The sequence below is a fragment of the Juglans regia genome, unplaced genomic scaffold (genome assembly GCF_001411555.2).
Source record: "Juglans regia cultivar Chandler unplaced genomic scaffold, Walnut 2.0 Scaffold_724, whole genome shotgun sequence".
Lineage (NCBI taxonomy): Eukaryota > Viridiplantae > Streptophyta > Magnoliopsida > Fagales > Juglandaceae > Juglans > Juglans regia.
Genome location: NW_023362135.1, coordinates 29,601 through 51,445, shown reverse-complemented (window position 1 = coordinate 51,445; position 21,845 = coordinate 29,601). Strand labels below are relative to the sequence as shown.

Genomic DNA, 21,845 nt, shown 5'->3' with positions numbered 1-21,845 from the left:
CTTGGAGAGTACTTGAGCTAGGCCTTATGTAAATGTTCAATATCATGTGATGTCACTGATCATGTATAGGGCAAGTAATGTCAACCTGCTGAAACCTGCCCGAAATTATAACAGCTCGAAAAGCAAAATCAACCCCTATTAATGAATCATGTGCACCACATTCTCAACCCCTATTTAAACTCTTTGATCTTTCACTCACGCTGTTCATAATTGTCTCACACCCACAAAAGCTAAGCTAGCCATGGCCTCTGATCTCCTAGTAATAATCATATTGCTTACGTGTTTTCTAGCACACTTGGCTTCAACTTCTGAAGCGGCCGATTACACCCCACAACCCTTGAGCTCAATCTCCAACAGTCCTAAGCTCACTACAAACATTTTGAACGTAATAGATGCATGCTGACACACCAAATCGAATTGTGCGCGTTCTCTGAAGATGACCCCGTGAACCCTAAACCAGGTACACTTCGATATGGTGTCATCCAAGAAAAGCCACTTTGGATCATTTTTGCCAAGGACATGGTGATTAAGCTCAAGAACGAGCTTATTATGAATAGTTTCAAGACCATAGACGGCAGAGGTGCTAAAGTGGAGATTGCATACGGCCCATGGATCACGGTGCAAGGTGTTAGCCACGTTATTATACATACATGGGATTAGTAGTCATGACTGTAAGCCCGGGAAAGATAGCCTTGTTAGGGACAGTCCGACACATGTTGGACGTCGTCGAGGCTCCGTCGGAGATGCCATTGCTATCTTTGCGTCTTCGAATGTTTGGATCGATCATTGCTTCCTCGCACGTTGCACCGACGGCCTCATTGATGTAGTCCATGCATCGACTACAATCACCATCTCTAACAACTACTTCTCCCAGCATGATAAAGTACGTCGTCATCTGTTTTTTCTTTAACTTGTGTCCCTAATGCAGCACTCATCATTTGGTAAGAAACTTTTCAATGTTGCTTTTTATAAACATTAACCCGCCCGCCATGCTATATATATATATGCACCACAATCATTTTTTTTTTAATATAAGTACAAACACCGGCCATATGCTTTGTTTGACTCTCAAAACCTTGGTTTCTAAATCGAACACATCTTACTATATATAGTTTTGATATTTGTAATATCATGGATTGAAAAGTACGAAAAACTGAATATTAATGTACCGTATTTATTACCGCCTCGTTTGTTTTCACGTATGAAATGACACTACAATACAATTGCTTTTTAGTGACGGTTGGGAAATTGTGATAGTCCATAGACCGTCACTAAAAGGCATTTTCTGTGACAGTTTTTGGAAACCGTCACTAAAGATAGAATGAGATTTTTTTACGTTCCAACGTATGGGAAATATACGTTCGAACGTCACATATACGTTCGAACGTTATGTCTGTTTACGTTTGAACGTAAAATGTTTTGGCGCAACCGTTCGCACGTTATTAATTAACGTTCGAACGTAAAAAGTTTGCACCAATGTTCGAACGTTAAGTAATAACGTTCGAACGTTCATTGTAAATTTAAATTAAATGACTTTAATTTAAAAATTATGTGGTTTTTATTGTGCATAATTTGTGAACAAGTCTAAAAAATTGAATTGTATATATTTATATATACACAATTTGTAATATATAAATATATATTTATGTTTATATATATTTGAAATGCAGTGATTTAGTATTAAAGTTGAAAAATAAAACATCAAAGAAGATTAAAAATTGAAATTAACTAATGATAGAAATATTCAATAATATTTTTCATTACAAATATTAAAAATAAAATACAAGATTTAATAAAATGTAGTAAACAACAGTCAGATGATAACGTTATCCGCAAAAGTCGAACTCCGTATCTCCTCAGTCAAGGTATCAACCTTGTCGTTGAGGATAGTTACACGATGGGTGAGTTCGGCAACAGACGCCGATATAGCCTCGAGCGATCGATCGATCTTATAATCGATATGCGTAGTCAGCTGTGAGATGACCGCATCAACCCAAGCAGGCCGCACATCTCCTGCAGATGTGCTCGACGTATGCTGACTACTACTCCTGACATGACTTGGCTCAAGCTGCATCGGAGGAACTAGATCCTCTACAGGGGGTGGCTGACGTCCCCTCGCCTGTCCAATGCTACGTCGATGCGTGGTCATGTCGACGGGGCTCGTTTGATCTTTGACCCACTCCTCTGGCTGGGTCGGCACTCCCCGTGCAAGTAATAGTCGGCTGATTAGGACACCGTATGAGAGATTATCCGTGGAGACGATGCTCGCCTCGTAACGGATCCTCTCAAAGATGTGCAGTGGCGAATCTATAGGATCTCCATGTGCCACTCGTATAAAAAATTGTGCCCGAAACAGACTAAATGTGGTTTTATGAGCCACGAGATCGACATTTGTTGCAACAATAAGGTGCAACATGCGGAAGAAATGCAGTAGATGGTTCTAGTTGAAGGCGTTCTTCCGCTCGATTTGCATGCGGTCCCTCCCGGTGAGGACGTAGAAATCCTCGTCTCGGTCATCATCCTGAGCCTCGACGCCAGTATCCTCAGTCTCTGACTGGCCTGCATCTCTGGCTAATGCTGGCTCAAATGCCTGGCCAATAGATGATGTAGAAGTGCCTACATCCTCACGGGGAGTTGAGTGTGCAAATGTCTCAACTCCTCGACGAATCCCAAGGTGCTCGCCGATGACATCTGGTGATACCTCAATGGAAACACCGCGTACAATCACGGTGTGAGAGGATGCATCCTAAGGCATGTCACACATCCCCATATAAAATTCTTGAACCATTGAGGGGTACACATTCCCCCTCAATGTGCAAATATTTCCCCAGCCTCTACTGAGGAAAACATCTCTCAGGTTCGTCTGCTGCCAACAGAGTTCGTCGAACTCATTAATCAGGACCTCTCGCTCTATCATAACAGTACGAGCTCCGATACGGGCAGTGTCCGACGTGGCTCCTTCCCTCCCACATTTCCTAGTATACAGTGGAAGAGCCATATCCTGAAAATAGAAAAGGAAAAAAAATTATTTACATTAATGCATTTTTTTGTATTAATTTGAAGCTGCTCCGCATTAACGTTCGAACATTTTGTCTTTCATGTTCGAACGTTAAAGATAAACGTTCGAACGTTAATTTATACGTTCGCACGTAAAATAATGTAAATAAATTTACGTTCAAATGTAAAACATATACGTTCGAATGTAAAACATAGACGTTCAAAAATAAACAGTAAATAAATATTGGCTAACGTACGTTCGGATGTTTATGTTTTACGTTCAAACGTATTTGTTTTACGTGTGAACGTAAATACGAACATCCGAATGTCGAAGCATGAATAACGTAGAAAATCACTACGTTTGGACGTTATAATTAAACGTCCGACCGTATGTGATTTACGTGCGAAAGTAAAATATTCACGTTCGAACGTATGTCGTTTAATAATATTTAAAAAGTAGTACGTCCTAACGTATACATTAAACGTTTAAATATGAAAATTGATGAATATGACGTCCGAATGTAAGAAGGTTACGTTCGAATGTAGAAGCCGTAACGACTCTGTAATTTAAACGTCGTACATTCGAACGTCTTGGTGAAACGTTCGAACGTTACGATGCAGAGCTGAGTCGACTCAGCCATTATTAAAATCTCAAAAATTTCTCTACAAGGTTCTAAATGCCGAAATGTCACCGTAGAAATGAAGTATACACTTCAAGAAACATTTCTATACTTCATTTCTACGGTGACTATTCGGCCAATGGCTAGCCGTGGTGGCTGGAAAATGGAGTTGAAAATCCGGCCACCACTTATCCGATTTTAAATAAAACTCAATCCAAATCTCAATAAAATACATGTTATTTGAATAAAAGATGAATGCCTACCTTTTTGTGACGGTTGTGGCAGAGTTGACGGCGGCGGTGACGGAGGCGTGGCAGCGTGCAACGTAACGGATGATAATTACGTGAATGAGAACGTCGTTTCGACGTTCGATTTTGGCCTTATATACATAGAACGTTCGAACGTAATAATAATTTCGTCCGAACGTTTGTCAATTTAATTTCAAAAATAATATCTATAATATATTATATTATAAATGTTTATGTTATATATTAAGATGTTATATAATATTATTGACAATTAAGCCAAATTGGTTTGATGTTTGTGAGTACTTGTTATATTTTTGAAGTTTAGCAATATGTTTATACATGTTGTTGTGATTTTATGCTTACTCTTGAAATAATTGTGATTATTGTTTGTAAATTTTGTGAATAGTTTATGAGTTTATGATGTTTATTGATGAATTAATATGTGTATAAATATTGTTGTAAGAATATTGTGAATATTCTGTGATATGGATTTAATACATTTAATACATAAATATTCTTTATTATATACATTTATGTTCTCATTTAAAGTATTATGCTATCATACTATACAATGCAGTATATAGTTATAGATATATACAATGTAGTATATATATTATATTATAAGTTAGTGTGTAATAAAGAAATTAATAAGTAACAATTTAATATATATCCTTAAGATTTATATATATGGTATAGTTTATATATTATATACATTTATGTTCTCATTTAAAGTATTATTCTATCATACTATACAATGTAGTATAGAGTTATAGATATATACAATGTAGTATATATATTATATTATAAGTTAGTATATAATAAATAATTTAATAAGTAACAATTTAATATATGGACAATTTGATTTATATATATGTGGTATAGTTTATATATTATATACACTTATGTTCTCATTTAAAGTATTATGCTATCATACTATACAATGTAGTATATAGTTATAGATATATACAATGTAGTATATATATTATATTATAAGTTAGTATATAAGTTAGAATTTAATAAGTAACAATTTAATATATATCCTTAAGATTTATATATATGGTATAGTTTATATATTATATACATTTATGTTCTCATTTAAAGTATTTTGCTATCATACTATACAATGTAGTATATAGTTATATATATAAACAATGTAATATATATATATATATTATATTATAAGTTAGTATATAATAAATAATTTAATAAGTAACAATTTAATATATATCCTATTGATTTATATATATATGGTATAGTTTATATATTATATACATGATTTATGTTCTCATTTAATAAGTATAGTAGGAATAGTACGTTCGAACGTTAAACTAAGAGGCAGGAAATTTCCCGCTCGATTAAGGTATCTGTGTGATTATTCAGACGTTTGGACGTTTATACTATATGTTCGAACGTTATTTGATGAAAATCACCAAAAAATTATGTACATCCGAACGCCAAATCTGTTAACGTCCGAACGTTAGTTAAATTAGTGCGAAAAATTTCCCGCTCAAATATGGTAACACTTTGATGAAATGTACGTTCGGACGTCTAAGTTAGATGTTCGAACGTTCATCTGAAAATCTACGAACGTTCGAACGAAAAATTGTGATACATTCGAACATATATGAGGAAAGTGCGGGAACTTTCCCTCTAGATTTTATGTTATATCAGAAGAAGGTTACGTTCGAACGTGTATTGTAAACGTCCGAACGTTCTGGGTGGGAAAATTTTAGAATATAACGTTCGGACATACAACTTAAACGTTCGAACGTTTGAACTAATAATTTTAGAACTTAATCAGTATGCGCACGGGAGGAACATATCATTTATTCTTCTCCCGTGTGCACAACAGAGAGTGAGAGAGTTGGAAGTTGTTTTGGCCCGAGGCTATGCAGGAGAGAGAGAGAGAGAGAGAGGGTTAGAGTGAGAGAGAGTTGAGTTAGAGAGTGAGAGAGAGTTGAGTCTTGGTAAGAAAAAATTTTGATTTATTGTCTTTTTATGAATTTTATGATATTTATATTGTGTTTTTGTTATAGAATATTTCTAATAAATTAATATTGTATTTTTTTGAAGGATTGGTTGTTTTGGGAAGTTGGAAGATTTTGATTTGTAAGAGTCTAGGACATTGTGAGTGCTAGGTATATTTCTAAACTTTATCAATATGTTGTTGCATGTGATTTTATGCTTACTCTTGAAATAATGTGATTATTGTTTGTATAGTTTGTAAATAGTTTGTGAATTATCGTAAATATGTTGTGATATGAATTTGAAATATTGTGTTTATTATTTTTGAATGACGTTTTGAAGAAACATTATTAGAAATATATTGTCATTAGGCTTTGTTAATACATGTTTATTGCTTATTCAAGTTTAGGAATATGTTAATACATGTGGCATATTATTTTGTGAATATATTGTGTGTTATTGTGAATATATTGTGATATGGATTTGAGCAATTTAAATTATTATTTGTGAATGATGTTTGAATATGTTTACATTGTTACAAATATATTGTCCTTAAGCTTTGTTAATACATGTTTTGTGAATATATTGTGAATATATCCTGATTATTGTTTGTATAGTTTGTAATTAGTTTGTGAGTTATTGTGAATATGTTGTGATATGGATTTGAAATATTGTGATAATAATATTTGAAATTAAGTAGTAACAAATAAAAGTAACTATTTAAGAATTATAATAATTAAAATTATATTATAACCATTGAAATTTAAGTATGATAATTAAAATAAAAAACTTTAAGAATAGTAATAATTAAATATTGATAATAATATTTGAAATTAAGTAATAACAAATAAAAGTAACTCTTTAAGAATTATAATATTTAAAATTATATTATAACCTTTAAAATTTAAGTATAACAATTAAAATTATACTTTAAGAATGATAATAATTAAAATTATAATATAACCTTTAAAATAATCTTCAATAAAAAAGTCTTGAACCTACTAAATAAGTAGAGTTGGAATATGTAAATATACTTATTTATTATAAACTAAAGAGAAAGAAAATAAGGATCAAATAGATGTAGGTATAAAAATTATATACTTATTGTCTACAAGTAATAAATAACTCACTCAATTAAGTATAACAATTAAGATTATAATTGTGGAATAATAATAATTAAAATTATATAATAACCTTTAAAATTATATATAACAATTATAATCTCTAAATTTTAGTCTAATTGCTTGACTGTCATAACTAAAATGTGATAATAATATTTGAAATTAAGTATAACAATTAAAATAACTATTTACGAATTATAATAATTAAAATTATAGTATAACTTTTGAAATTAAGTATAACAATTAAAATTATACTTTAAGAATGATGATCTTGTACACAACGAGGGAATATTATCTTGAAGAAATGTTGAAATTTCAATTTAATTGCTTGACTGTCATAGTCTCTCCGGTCTTGAGAGTTGTCAAGGTCGGATAGTTTGTGACGGTTAAGTAATTAGACTAAAATTTAAACATTTCTTCAAGATAATTCTCCCTCGTTGTGTACAAGACACGAAACTTAGGGTCACATAATCTTCCATCTCTCTTTAATTTAACAATATAACACTACTTTAATGTGACATTGTTAATGTAAACAACATGGAGATATTGTTAGTATGATTTTTTGCTAGATGCGTGTGACATTGCATAAATACCCTTAGACCTGTTTGGGAATCAGTGTACATTTATGTGTTCACTGATTCCTGAATTGTCCAGTGTGGACAATTTGAGATTATATTATCTGTATTGCACATTTTTGTTACTCGCTACTTTCCACGTTTAATATGAAGTTTCGGTGTCTTCTTCTACTGTTCTTCGGGTATACTGTTCGTAGGGTTACAATCCCCGATATTTGAACATGTATACTTGGAGAACTATGGGGAGGTGCTGCCGAAATTTCTACTAACGTGGAAATTAGTAGAGTGACGAGATTTGTGCAATATGGAGAATATAATTTCGAATGGGATAGGACCAACTACCTTATAAAAAAAGCAATGAGAATTGGAGCATGACATGCATGTGAATTTTCAATATACGTGTTATTAATATATAGATGTATTTAGAAATGGACAAAAATTGGATGCGTCTGGACGATAGACTTGGAAAGGATTACGTACCCTATGCACGTGGAGTAAGAACCTTCATTGATTTTGCACGAGCCTCTGCTGATAGTTGTGGTTACATTAAGTGTCCATGTTGAGGGTGTAAAAATTTGTGTGTGATAGGATTGGATGAAGTAGAGCGTCATATATTTGTGAATGGTATGGATCTGGGGTATACGCGATGGATACTGCATGGTGAGCCGTATGAAGGGTCAGCAGATGTATTGGTCGATCATCAGGATTATTTGCGACACTTGGATGATGATTATGAGCATGATGAGATGGAGGAGATGTTGGGTGACATTGGAGCTGGGATGTTTATGGATGAGGTTAACGACAATGCCTCAAGTGGTGGAGTAGGGACTGATTGTGAAAATTTTCCTTCACTGTGGGAAGATGCAAAGCGCGAGCTTTACCCAGGTTGTACAAAACATTCCAAAATGTCGTTTATTGTGCGGTTGCTTCACATTAAATCATTGTGTGGGATGTCAACGAAAGCAATAAACATGGTATTGGACTTATTTAATGAGGTACTTCCCGAAGGGTCTGCATTGCCCAAGAACTTTTATGAAGCGAAACAGTTGAGAAAGGGATTAGGATTTGAGTATAAGTCCATACATGCATGCAAGAATGATTGTGTATTGTTCTGGAAGGAGAACAAGGAGAAACAAACATGTCCTGTATGTGGAGAGTCGAGGTGGAAAGGTAAGAAAAACGTGCCGGTTAAGGTGTTGCGGTATTTTCCCTTGAAACCTCGGTTGCAAAGACTATATATGTGTAAGAAAACAACTCATGATATGAGGTGGCACGAGGAGAAAAGAGTTAAGAATGACGCATATATGAGGCATCCTGCTGATTCACTTGCGTGGCAGTCTTTCGATAATCAGTATCCAGAGTTTGGGATAAAAGCTCGAAACGTGCGCCTGGGACTCACAACCGATGGATTCAACCCTTTTGGGAATATGAGTACAAGTTATAGCACTTGGCCCGTGGTATTGATTCCGTACAATCTTCCACCATGGAGGTGCATGAAGGCGCCAAACTTTTTGTTAACTTTACTCATCCCTGGCCTTAGATCACCTGGGAATGATATTGACATATTCATACAACCGTTGATTGAAGAGCTGAAAGAGTTATGGGAAACAAGCGTTAGAACTTATGATGCATCTAAGTTGACATCTTTTCAGATGCATGCTGCGGTAATGTGGACCATAAATGATTTTCCGGCGTATGGGAATCTTTCTGGCTGGAGTACGAAAGGGAAGTTAGCGTGTCCGACGTGTAATAAAGAAACTGCTAGTGAGTGGCTAAAATATTCTCAGAAGTTGTGTTTCATGGGTCATCGACGTTATTTACCTGCAAATCATGCATGGAGAAGAGAATGTGCCAAGTTTGATGGGAGAGTAGAGGATAGGATTGCACCAAAAGAGTTTTCTGGAGAAGAGATAGTGGAACAACTGCAACATGTTAGAGCGAACAATTTTGGCAAAGGTCGGGGAAAGAACAAGAGAAAACGAGGCGCAGCAGAATTGAATTGGACAAAGCGTAGTAATTTTTTTGACTTGTCGTATTGGTTTTCATGCAAGTTGCGACATAGTTTGGATGTAATGCACATAGAAAAGAATATTTGTAATAATATACTGGGTACATTGATGAGTATTAACAAAAAGACGAAAGACACGATCAAGACGAGGAAAGATCTTGAGAGAATGAGAATTAAATATAATCTGCATTTGCGGGTGGAAGGCAATAGGGTGGTCATGCCGCATGCATGTTTTACGATGATGAGGGAGGAGAGGATGGATTTCTGAAAATGGTTGCAAGGTGTGAAGTTGCCAGATGGTTATGCTTCAAATATTGGTAGATGTGTGAGTCCTGATGATTGGAAAATAAATGGATTGAAAAGTCATGATTGTCACGTATTTTTACAGAAGTTATTACCTGTGGGAATTCGTGGGAAGCTGACATCTAATGTACGTGTCGCCATATCTGAACTCTGTATGTTTTTCAAGGATTTGTGTACTCGGGTAGTAAATCGAGATGTGTTGTCGAAATTGGAAGAAGACATTGCTACTATACTATGTAAATTCGAGCAGATCTTTCCACCATCATTTTTTGATGTCATGGTCCATTTAGCAATACATTTACCACGAGAGGTACTTCTGGGTGGACCGGTGCAGTTCCGTTGGATGTATCCAGTTGAAAGATATTTGGGTCGATTGAAGCGCACTGTTGGGAATAAAGCCAAAGTTGAGGGTTCAATAGCAGAGGCCTATATACACGATGAATGGTTAACATTTTGCTCTCTATATCTTCGTGGTGTTGAGACACGATTTAATCGTCAAGAGCGAAATGCTGATCTTGCTACTCTGCAGCCTCGTGAGCTATCAGTGTTTTCCCAGAATGTACGATCATTGGGTGCACAAACAGGTTACGATTTAATTGATGGAGAGTTGGGTAAAGTTCGGTGGTATGTGCTAAATAATTGCTGAGAGATTGATGATTATCTTAGGTATGTCATTTCATTGCTTTGAATAATTATAGTTTTCTTAAAATTAATTATAATTGTTGTGCTGAAAATATACTTCTTTTGCAACATGTTATAACAGTGACCACATGGACAAACTTAGGACGGAAGGCGTAGAAAATATAGAGGCAAGACACGAGGAAGAATTTCCCGGATGCTTTGAAGAACGTGTATGAACCTAAAATTATATATATGTTATATTGTGAAATTTTTAACTCTGGATAATGAAATAATAAATATATACCATTTCAATTGTTAGATTTTGAAACAATGTGCTCATGATCCCGGATCAATTTCTTCTGAATTGTATGCATTGGCCCGTGGTCCCTCAAATAGAGCACTTCGATATACTGCATGCACGGTTCGAGGTTATAGATTCCATACTTTGGACCGTGAACGTAATAGAAAGACTCAAAATTGTAGTGTGTTGGTCGAGGGGAGTCATGGAACAGATGATATTGACTATTATGGTGTCATACGTGATATTATCGGATTGAAATATCTGGGTGGGTCTATAACATATGTCTTTAAATGTGATTGGTGGGATCTAGGTGGTGGTCGGGTTTCGATACATAGGGATAATCACTTTACAAGTGTCAATACTGCATCTAAATGGTACGAAGATGATCCATTTGTATTGGCTTGTCAAGCTACCCAAGTCTATTACTTGATTGATCCAATGAAAAGTGTTGATGACGATAGTGGAGAGATAACTTGGCGAGTCGTACAAAAATTTATTCCTCGAATTATATATGAAGCAGGAACGAGTGCAGATTACGAGAATAGTGGAGATGAAGATGACACTCCGATTGTTGAGGCATACCAGGAAGATGAAGAGGGTATTTACTTGTTTGTTGACCTCGGTGCACTAGAGTTGCTCCCCTTGTGTAGAGATGATGTCCCACCCATCCATCTCGACCCGTCTGTAGTAAATGATCATTTAATTCAAGTAAGTGAGGAGGAAGAAGAAGAAGACGAGTCAGAAGATGAAGACGAATCAGAATCCGGGCAGGAGGTGGATAAGGATGATGAAGAAGAGGTACATGATGATGATGAAGATGTTATTGATGGAGATTCTGAAACAAGCATGGAGAATTAATCTGAAAATGAAGAATAAAAGTATTAAATATTTTATTCATATAGCTAGGTGACTATAAAATATCTTCAATTTTCATAATTTCTTCTAATTAATTTTCTTTGATATAATTAATTATTTTCAAGAATGTCGCCAAAACGAGCACGAAGAAATGTGCTTCTGCCAAGTCCAAGTCCTGAATCCATTGAGGACTGTCCACTCGAGGAATCCGTTCCTGAAGATCAATCTAACACAGAAGAGAATAACAGCCAGTCGACACCTACCAGTAAGGAAATATTGTCGTTGATAATTATATATATAGTTAATACTTTTTTCTCCATAACTATATAATTTTAATTATAGTATATCTATTATCATGTAGTTGATGCATCTGCACGTCGCGGTCGTGGCTATACAAGTGGAATCTCTCTTGAAAAAAATAGAAGGCACGGTAAACTGAAGGTTACAATTCCTGATAATTCCACTGGAGGAGTGGATGATTGTGCAGCAGCGCTTTCCTCCTATATTGGCACAGTAGTTCGAGCTTATGCTCCATTTTATGTGCGCTCATGGCGAGATGTTCCGAATGAGATTAAGGAGCAGATTTGAAGTCGTGTGCTAGTGAGTTTACTTTTCAGTACATTTTTTCCACCTAGATTAATATATTATATTTTTGACCTGATTCCTTTGTTAGGATGAATTCGACCTTGACTTTGGCCGTAGCGAGGATTTGAGAATCATGAATGAGTCGATGGCTACACTATTCCGACGTCACAAAGGACGATGTCATGACCACTTCAAGAAGTTTGAGACGTTGGAAGAGGCTGCACAGTCTCCTTTTCAGCAGATGAAGTTAGATGATTGGAGAAAGTGTTGTGGTCTTTTCGCATCTCCAGATTATTAGGTATTTTATATTTATATCTTTTAATTATTTACATTCATATTCGTTCTATATATTATATGTATACATATTACAATTAATATTTTTAATATATTTTATAGCACTTGAGTTCTACAAATGCACATAATAGATCCCCTCTAACTGTCCACCATCGTGTCGGTTCAAGGTCATTTCACCGTCTTGCTGAAAAAATGGTAATTAAAAAATTATAGAATTCATTTATTTTCCTGATATTCTTTCTAATAAGTACTAACATTATCTTTTTAAAATTGCTAATATTGTCGCTTTGTTAGAAACGTGATGATCCTGAAAATTTTTCCCTCATTCATGTCTATGCTGCTGCTCACACTAATGAGCATAGTGAGTGGATGGATCCTGTCGTTGCAGATAATTATGTAAGCAGTGTTAATTTTGTTCAATAAATTATTTATATAACATTTTAACAGTTTATTTCTTATTTCTATTTCTTTTAATACGTTACTCAATTATTTACGATCATTACCTTTTAAATTGCAGAGAAAAATGATGGAGATGCAGTCGGCTTCTGAGGAATCATCTCCTAGTGACATAGACATATTCACGCAAGTGCTCGGGCCGTAGTCTAGTATGGCAAGAGGTTTGGGACGATCTATCAAGCATAAATGTTCATCCTCCTCAACCTCATCGGCTTCACAAATTAATAATCTTACGACAGATTTAGAAGCTGCACGGCGTGAGAATGAGTATATGAGGTCGAGACAGCAAGAGTTAGAGTCTCTCTTAGAACGACAGTCTCATTTAGAGACGCGTTTGCAGGACCAACAGAGAGACCAGGAGGAAAGAATACGCAGTGAAGTGCAAGAGCAAGTGCAACGAGAGATGATGGTGCAAATGGAGCGTGTTATGTCATTGCAACAAAATCCCCGTGGGTGAGGGAAAAAGAAGAAATAAATTTTATCAATATTTCTGACTAGTTTTAATATCTAATTTTGTGCTTTTATAAGGCATTGTTATTATTAATTGGGTATGTAATATGATAACATTGGTATTATGTTTTTAAATTTTATGAAATTAGTAGTTCTGATCTGTACGTTCGAATGTAAATAAAAATCGTTCGAACGTTGGTTCACACTCTAACAAACGTTCGAACGTAAATACAATTTGATCGTTCGAATGTCAAACTATACGTTCGAACGTATTCACGCTAAATTGAACAAATCGTTCGAACGGTAAAGCGATTAACGTTCGAACAAAGAACTTGCATTCGAACGCTCCTTCGTTTACATTCGAAATAACGTCCGAGCATTATACGCGCTATGTTTGAACATTTATGTTTATGTTTGAACAAATATTCGAACATTTATTGTAATTAACGTCCGGATGCATTAACATTCGAACGTAAATATATTACGTTCGAACGATAATCAACGAACGTAAAATTCTCTCATTCGAACGCCAATCGGTCGGGTTAACGTCCTAATGTAAATATGATACGTTCGAACGATATTCAGCGAACGTCAAATTCTCTCATTCGAACGCCAATCAGTCGGGTATAACATCCGAATGTTTTATTTTACGTCCGAACGTTATTTTCTGTGACAGTTTATAATCGTCACAAAAACATGAACGTTCAAACGTTGTACCGAATGGAACACTTCCAACCGTCACTAAAAATATTTTTTATGAGGGTTGAACAGTAAACCGTCACCAAATATGTTTAGTGAAGGTTTGCCAGATTTTGGTGACAGTTTCCTCTGTCACAAAAGACACATTCTGTTGTAGTGTGAAATTAGATGAGATGAGATGAATTAAGATAAAAATTAAAAATAAAATAAAATATTATTAAAATATATTTTTTAATATTATTTTTATTTAAGGATTTAAAAAATTAAATTATTTATTTTATTTTATATAAAAATTTGAGAAAATTGTAATAATTAGATGAGTTGAGAAGTTTTCTGGCCTGCTCGATTTGGATTGCTAGTTAGTCTTAATCCATTTCATCTCATTTCATATATATCATTTTATCATTATAATTTTTATAAATTTTTCTATAAAATATAATAAACAATTAAAATTTTTTTAAATTTTAAAATAATAATAATATTAAAAAATAATATTCTAATAATATTTTTTTTAATTTTTAACTTTTCCACCCCTTCGATTTTTAAACCTAACCTCAATTGAAATCGTAAAAGTAAAACAAAGAGCATCTTCTCGGTACTGTATTTGTCGTTGTTAATGTTGATATGACCATGTTGTGATTACAGGTGATGCTGCTGCATGTGACACAATGATAAATTTACTGCAGATAAAGTCATGAAAGTCACAATAGTTTTCAACGGTTTTGGTGCCGGGTGCTTTGAAAGGATGCCCAGGTGATGAAGCACTGCTCTCAATTTCTATATTTTCTGAAATATTAAGTTCCAGTAGTACGTTCTTCTCATACCAATTAGTACAAATGCAGGGTCAGGTTTGGATATTTCTGTCAAGAATGTAAATAAGAGAAAATGATTTTATTTCTTTGTCTTACTAAATACAATGATATGTTCTTGTTTAAATAGATACAAGAGGCTAGACTAAGTATGGAAATAAACAAAGATAAGGAAATAATTAATATTTAAAAATTAATGGCTATTCCTAGAATTATGGTGATGATTCCATGGCTGAGTTTGTGATATTTAGAATCTTGAGAATGAGCAAATTTGATTGTATCAATACTCCCCCTCAAGTTGGCGCATGTAGATCCGTAATGCCCAACTTGCATAAGAAATGATGAAAAAGTTATCGACCTAAGGCTTTGATGAAGATGTCTGCAATTTGCTCATGCGATAACGTATTGACTGCAGTGAGGAGACCAGATCAGATCTTATCTCGAATAATGTGACAACCAATCTCAATATGCTTGGTACGTTCATGGAACACAGGATTATGAGCAATGTGTAGAGCAGATTGATTATCACAATATAAGCTAAAAGGTTCAAGATGAAAAATACCAAAATCAGCAAGAAGTTGTTTTAATCAGGTGAGCTCGCAAGTAGTGACGGCCATGACACGATATTCAGCTTCAGTGGAAGAGCGAGCAACTGTCGTTTGTTTCTGAGTGCGCCATGAAATAGGACTCGTGCCAAGCTGAATGAAATAGCCGGTGGTAGAGCGACGACTAGTAGGATAGCTAGCCCAATCTAAATCAGTATAGACAATAACATGTAAATTATTAGAAGAGGGAAAGAGAATGCCTTGGCCTGGGCTGCCTTGGATGTATCGAAGAACACGAGTGGCGGCTTGCATGTGCGGAAAGCAAGGGGCATGCATAAACTGACTGAGGATGTTCACTGCGAAGAAAATATCAAGACGAGTGATGGTCAGGTAGATGAGGCGTCCCACAAGTCACCGATAGGCACTAGGGTCAGAAAGAAGAGTGCCATCTTGATTTGTGAGCTTCAAGTTTTGTTCCATGGGAAAGGAAGCGATCCGGGCGCCAAGTTGATCACTGTCATCAAAATATCAAGAGCATATTTTCATTGATTAAGGAAGATTCCTTTTTGTGAACGAGCAACTTCGAGACCAAGAAAATATTTGAGAGGGCCGAGATCCTTGGTTTTGAAATTGGTAGAGTTCATGTTTGAATGTCTCAATTTGGGAAAGATCATTTCCAGCAATTAGAATGTCATCAACGTAGACAAGCACAATGGCGATACTCGTGGTTTTGACCAAAGTGAATAAAGAGTGATCTGCTTAAGATTGAGTAAAACTTGCATCAAGAAGCACAGTGATTAGTTTAAAAAACCAGTTGCGGGATACTTGTTTGAGGTCGTAAAAGGATTTACGGAGGCGGCAGAAACGAGTCTCCCCTTTAGGGAAATATCCAGGAGGTGGTGTCATGTATACTTCTTCATCAAGTTCACCATGTAAGAAGGCATTGTTTACATCAAGTTGGTGAATGATCCATTGTTGAGTGGCGGCTACAGCTAGCAAGCACCGAATAATAGTCATTTTTGCAACAGGAGAAAAAGTCTCATGATAATCAAGGCCTTCAACTTGAGTATAACCTTTGGTAACCAGGCGAGCTTTATACCTTTCAATGGAACCATCGGCTTTGAGTTTGGTTTTAAAGACCCATTTGCAACCAATAGGCTTTTTACCAGGAGGGAGGGGTTCAAGTGTCTAGGTAGAATTGGCTTCAAGGGCACGAAGTTCATTAGACATTGCTTCACGCCAAAGGGAATGACGAAGGGCAGTGAAATAGCAAGAAGGTTCAACAAAAGAGGTGAGAGCATATAAAAAAGTAAGATGAGAAGATGAGAAATGAGAATATGAAAGAAAAACAGATAAAGGGTGAGCAGTACCTGAGGTTGATGAGTGAGTGATGATGCCGTGGGCCCTACGTGTAAAGTCGAACAAACATAATCCTAAAGGTAAGCTAGGCGAGAAGTAGTGCGACGAGGATGAAGAGAAGTAGAGGGATGAGGAGAGTCCGTGGTGGTAGTAGAAGGAGGAGAGGATGGGGTTGGTAGGATTGGTTTGGGAACGGGTAATGAGATGATAGGTTCGGGAATGGGTAATGGGAGAATGGGGAGGGAGGGATGGGAAATATCTAGAAGATCTTGAAAGGGAAAAATGTCTTCATGGAATGTGACATCTCGAGAAAAGAAGATTTTTTTTTGTGTCGAGATTGTAGAGTTTGTATTTTTTGTGGTTACTGGGGTAGCCAAGAAATAGGCATTTGGAGGCACGGGGAGAGAATTTATCTCAATGAGTACGGAGGATTTGTGCATAGCATAAGCAACCGAACACACGGAGGTGATTGTAATTTGGAATGGTATTGAAGAGAAGTTTAAAGGGAGATTTATTTTGAAGAATGCGACTCGATGTACGGTTAATGAGATATGCCACAATGAGTACACATTCTCCCCAAAATTTTAGAGGCAAGTGTGCTTCGAAACGAAGACTGCGAGCAATATTTAGAATGTGTCTATGCTTGATCTCCTCAACATCATTTTGTTGTGGAGTTTCAATGCAGGTACGTTCATGAATAATGCCGTGATTTTGAAGATAAGATTGAAATTTTGCAAAAGAAATTCTTGTCCATTATCAGTATGAATTATTCTGTTTTTACCACGGTACTGAACTGAGTTTGAACAAGGGCAAAAAAATGTATGAGCTTGGTATATGCCTCTGATTTATAACGCATAAGATAGACCCAAGTGGTGCGGGAAAAATCATCAACTATAGAGAGAAAATAATGAGAACTACAAATGGAAGAAGTATGATAGCCACCCCAGATGTCACAAAATATTCTATTGAAAGCAAAAGAACTTTTATTATTACTAGAGGAAAAAGGCAAACGTGTGTACTTAGAACGAGCACAAGCATCACAATCCGAAATAACATGAGAATTATTAAATAATTGAGGAATAAAAAGATGGGAAGGATGACCTAGGCGTCGATGCCGTAAGTCTTTATTAGCAGTGGATTGTACAGAGACCATAACATTGTTGGGCCAATACACATAAAGCCCATTGCAAAAATCACCTGCTCCAATCAGCCTCATCGACTGTAGGTCTTGAAACAAAACATTTTTAGAGGAAAAAGAAACAATGCAATTGGTGTTAGTGGTAAGCTGAGGGACATATAGGAGATTAAAATGGAAGTCAGGGATATAATAGACATTTGAAAGGGTAAGAGTTGGAGATAATGTGCAATGGCTGATACCCATAATGGAAAGGGTATGGCCATTCGGCAATTTCACTGAGAGAGAAGGGGGTGGGGGTTTTAGTGTAGAGAATAGATGGCGATCGTGGCACATGTGGACGCTAGCGTCGCTGTCCACGACCCAGTCGTGGTGGCTATCGAAGGAAGAGGGGGAAGAAGTAACATTACCGACAAAGTTGGAGGAAGGGGGTGTCGGGTTGAGCAGATCCAGTAGTTTTTGGTAGAGCTCCGGTGTCAGTCCATGAACCGGCGAGGAATTTGAGGAGAAAGATGCTTGATTGGCCACCGGAGTCAAGCTGGACGGTGGCTTGGGGCGTGGGTCGTGGCCAGATGGGTATCCAATAACGGGTTAGCAACGGTCCCGAGTGTGACCCGTTTTGCCACACTCAGTGCAACGGAGGTTGCTGCGGGTGGTGTCGAGTTGGCTGCTGCATAGGCCATGGATTCCGTTGGCAGTGGACTGATGTGCAGGAGGCGCTGCTACTCTTCTTGAAATAAGATAGAAAAAACTTTTGTGATGGGGGGAAGGGGTTCCATAGCAAGGATTTGGGTTCTGAGTTGGGCAAAGGAATCATTTAGGCCAAGAAGAAACTAGAAGACGCGTTCATCGTCTGCTTGTTTTTGCAAATCCTTGAGGTCACTGTTGTTTTGAAGGTGGCTTAATTCATCCCATATTTGTTTGATATGGTTGTAATACTCATGAATAGAGGTGGTGTTTTGTTGCAGAGAGGAAAGCTCACATTTGAGGTGATAGAGACGAGCATTATTCCCGTGGCTGAAATGAGATTGGGGGTCAATCCAAACTTCTCGTGAATTGGTGTGGTATTCAAAGGAATTGGCTAGAGATGGACTGATGGAGTTTAAAATCTAGGTAAGGACCATGTCCTTGGTTTGGTTCCATTGTTTGTATTCTGGAGAGTTCGGATCAAGGGTGGGGAGAGAGCCATCGACAAAACTGAGTTTGTTCTTGGTGTTGAGTGCTTGAGTCATGGCCTTTTGCCATTTTGGGAAATAATCCCCTATAAGAAGACCAGAGACAAGGACTAGACTAGGGGAGTCAGAGGGTTGGAGGGTATATGGAGAGGAAACAGTGGAGGTTGGAGGGGAAGACGTGGAGTTGGAGGAGGACGAAGAAGCCATGGAGGTCTCGGGTAAGGATCGTATTTAGGCTGATACCATGTCAAGAATGTAAAATACAAAAAATGATTTTATTTTTTGTCTTACTGAATACAATGATACGTTCTTGTTTAAATAGATACAAGAGGCTAGACTAAGTATGGAAATAAACAAAGATAAGGAAATAATTAATATTTACAAATTAATGGCTATTCCTAGAATTATGGTGATGATTCCATAGCTGATTTTGTGCAATTTAGAATACTGAGAATGAGCAGATTTGATTGTGTCAATAATTTCCATGTCACCAATAATAAATAAGAAGAATGGCTTATGTATGCTGTTGGCGGCAGTGCTAATAATCCAACCATCTTCAGCGAAGGAAGATACTTCAAAGCTTCCAATATTCCCTTTGCCAAATTAACAGGTATATATATTATATACATATACCAGGCTGAGCAAGATGTTCACTTAAATGATTTGACACCGAGTATATGATCATTAATAACTAGAGTTTCATATGGTATAATCATGTGGATGTCTGATCTTGATCGATGACAGGTCACCAAAAGAGAGGCAAGAGGTGCCTGGAAGGATTGGAAATGGAGGTCTTCTAAGCATGTATTTGTGAATGGTGCTTATTTTGTTCAATCCGGGTGGGGAAGTTGCTCTCCATATTACTCTCGAACACTGAAAGGATTGATGGTCCCTACACTGACTTCCAGTGCGCGCTGGTCCTCTGCAATGTGTTGCTAGTAAAGCTTGCAAATTTTAGTTTAAGCATTTTCTTGTAACCTTTTTCCTTCTTTTCCTCCCTGAAGTGATCATGTACAATTACTTACTTCTTGGAAGCATAAATATTTTGATGTATCTGATCGTTTACCACTTGAGTGTATCTGAAGGGACTTTAATTTTTTCCTGAAGGCTTGTGTAATCAATCTTAAAAAATGATTCATTATAAGTAATAATCTCAACCAATCGATTCGTGTGTTAGAACATCATCCAGGAGATGAGTTTGCATCCTAATTATCTTTCATTTTTAAGTCAGAAGTTTATTATGAATGATCCGTATAAAAGCTAGCAATTTCATGGGCTCTCTTAACATTGCAGTATGGACAAACAAAACTGAAGCTATCATATAGACAATAACGTTAAAGTGTAAAAGAAAAGAAAAGAAAAGGTTTGTGGTTGTCGAATAACTTTAGAAAAGCCTATTCTCATTGCTTTGAACCCCACATGTTACTGGTGCCTTGGCTCTCACGAAAAATGCCCTCTCCCACGAATTAGTGTCATGGTAATTCTTCTTTTCGTGATGGGGTTCATTGCTGGTGGGTTTATTCTTGGAGCTGTCCAAAATGCCATTCTCCTTATGGTGGTAGTGGCACTTTTCAGTGCAGTTGCTGCATTATTCATCTGGAATACTTTTTGTGGGAGCAGAGCCATTATTGGTTACATTGCTCGTTATCCTGATTCGGAGCTTAGAACTGCGAAGAATGGGCAATATGTGAAGGTCTCTGGGGTGGTCACTTGTGGCAATGTGCCTCTTGAGACATTATTTCAAAATATTTCTCGATGTGTGTATACATCACACTACAAGAAATAAAAAATTTTTCGAGAAAAAATTGTCACTAAAAATTGAATTTTAGTCATAAATTGTTTTTTGCGGGGAAAAAAAATCATCGCACATTCGTCGAAAATATCTCGTCATTGATAATTATTAATGACGATAAAAGTACACTACTGCTAAAGATACTGCATTTAGAGGAGGGTCTAATACTTGGTCCCAAAAAGTTTCCATAAAACAAAAATCGTCGCAAAAATTAACGCAATTGTGACGAAAAATCTGTTCCTCATTAATATTAGACAATTCTAGTATCATTGTTCATAAAAACACTCAAATAAAGTTTCTTATTTGCAAACTAAAATAGAAATGTGAAATTGAATGTCTCTTTAGGACTCTCTATGAGTCTCTAATTGTGCCATAATTTCTGAGAGGCGATGATCATATTCACTTTGTTTCTCTACCATATTGTTGATATTTGATTGTATAGATTCTGCCATTTGCACCGACGCCTCTCATTTCTCCTTATAAACCTTCATCACATTCTTGTATTTTTCTACTTGTTGTGTGAGTTGGATGACTTTGGATGAATGTGAAAATGATGGAATAGGTATGACATAATTTCCCAATCCTTTGGCATATCCAGATTTATGCCCTAAAAGCTCGTTGAAAATATCTTCTGCAATCCGTGATGGCCCGGCAGCATTTCTCTCATTCCATAAATCTTTCATCCTATGCTGCAAAAGCAAGAGCAAGTTTTTCTTAAAAAAGTAAGTTAGTATATGTATGCACTGTACTTGTCTAAGTCCAATGCATAACCCAAATGAAATAAAATCAATTAACTTTAAGAAATAAAATATCACAAAAGAAAAAACAAACATCAGTAACATCTCAAAGTTGAAATTGACTTTTTATTTTTATTCATTGTTGTACAGTATAGTTTACAACCATGGTTAACATAAGTGAGCAAGAGGTCTCAT

General features: G+C 36.2%; 1 pseudogene; it reads left to right on the top strand.

The window, feature by feature from the left end:
- Nucleotides 1-241: 241 nt before the first annotated feature.
- On the top strand, nt 242-20,079 carry LOC108985988 (annotated as a pseudogene).
- The last annotated feature ends 1,766 nt before the right edge of the window (nt 20,080-21,845 follow it).